This window comes from Cucurbita moschata, unplaced genomic scaffold (genome assembly GCF_002738365.1).
Source record: "Cucurbita moschata cultivar Rifu unplaced genomic scaffold, Cmos_1.0 Cmo_Scf00458, whole genome shotgun sequence".
NCBI lineage: Eukaryota > Viridiplantae > Streptophyta > Magnoliopsida > Cucurbitales > Cucurbitaceae > Cucurbita > Cucurbita moschata.
Window position 1 is genome coordinate 4,767 of NW_019268974.1, and position 1,811 is coordinate 6,577.

At 36.5% G+C, this 1,811-nt stretch overlaps 1 non-coding gene across 1 annotated transcript; it reads right to left on the minus strand.

Annotated features, from left to right (window-relative positions):
• Positions 1-1,370: 1,370 nt before the first annotated feature.
• TRNAC-GCA lies at positions 1,371-1,442 on the minus strand. Its single transcript has one exon. It is a non-coding gene; the product is annotated as a tRNA-Cys (tRNA).
• Positions 1,443-1,811: the final 369 nt, after the last annotated feature.

Genomic DNA, 1,811 nt, shown 5'->3' on the forward strand with positions numbered 1-1,811 from the left:
AGAGAGATGTCTATTATTTCATGTGGTGTGTTTCTATGAGATTTCAGACAATTATATTGGTTTGATCCTGAGCCGTGGAAATGATTGAATTTGCTCTTGAACTCGTAAAAAAAGCGGTGTACCGGTTTGTTCCTGAGCCGTGGAAAAGATTGAGTTTGCTCTTGAACTCGTAAAAAGAGCGGTGTACCGGTTTGATCCAGAGCCGTGGAAAGGATTGAGTTTGCTCTTGAACTCGTAAAAAGAGCGGTGTACCGGTTTGATCCTGAGCCATGGAAAAGATTGAGTTTGCTCTTTCACTCGAAAAAATAGCGGTGAAGCGGTAGGGCTCTGATCCGAGGAAAGAGTCGTTTTATTCAAATTCCCAAGAGGTGCTTGGAGTGGAGTAGGTCGAGTTTGACTAAAGTACTATAAACCTACGGTGTTAAATTTTCTAACCCTTTTCCTATTTAAGTTCTAAATTATTGTTAAGTTTTATTGCATGGTATCAAGTTTGATTGTTATTTAAAAAAAAAAATTAATAATTATATTGTTGAAACCCTATTCACCCCTCTAGTGTTGTCATATCCATCTAACATTATCCTTCCACCAATAGGAGCAAAAGGCAAACTATGTGAAACTAGTTTCATGTCATTTATTCAACAATAAGGGTGTTAGCATGCATTTAGAAATGAACCCATATCTAAAAAATTTAGATAAATTAGAAAAGAATTGTTATCTCAAAGACAATGATACTATGTGAAACTAGCCTCAAGATGCTTCCTTAACTCTTAAGGGCGGTAAACCAACGGTTCCTTCACCCAAGACTCATGGCCCAACTCCCAACATGGAAGGGATAATCTAGAGAATCATTCCAAGAACCCTAACGGATGGGTTACAAACTCACATTATCAAGCTCGACGACAAACAATGTTGCCGGCAAACTTAGGAAGACTACATGAAATTACGAATATATCAATGTAGGATTTTTTAATTTACCGATTTTTAAAATTTTAAATTATGTGAAATTAGTGGCGATTTTTAAAATGTTAAATAATGTGAAATTAGTGGCGAAGAAGAATATTTTAGTGAGCTCTTCCTTTTTATTTAAGATTTTGATATTTAAGAGAAGAGAAAATAAATAAAAATAGGAGACATTTTATAGATTTAGAAGGAGTAAGTGAAAACAAAAAGTGAAAACATAAAAAATAGTTGGTGTTGTTTGTCTAGGGCAACTACTCTTAGTTAAAGGAAAGATATGGAAAACATGGAGTGAGTACAAGCCTGAGTAAGTTGACTAATGTTCATAGTGGGTGCTTGGATACCACACTCTTTTATGGAAAACATGGAATCGGTAATTATTCTTATTTCTTTTTCCTTTGACACTCGGTGGTGGGAACCAACCAAATTCGAACTGGTGACCTCTTGATCTGCAGTCAAATGCTCTACCACTAAGCTATGGACCCATTTTGCATGATTTCAACTTTAGTGACCCCTTCTACAGAGTGTCAGTCCAAAAGTGTAAAAAGTGTCTGTCCAAAATAAAAGGGTGACCGGTCAAATTCTCTACCACTGAGCCATGGATCCATTTTGTGGGATTTTAACCTTAGTAACCCCTTAGACATAGTGTCGGTCCAAAAAGTGTAACAAATTTCTATCCTAGATAGAAGGGCCCAACTAGGTTTGAATTGGTGACCTCTTGATCTGCAATCAAATGCTCTAACATTGAGATATGGTCCCATTTTGTATGATCTCAACCTTAGTGACCCCTTCTATAGATTATCGGTCCAAAAGTGACCCTACCGAATCAGCTATGGACCAATTTTGTATAAATT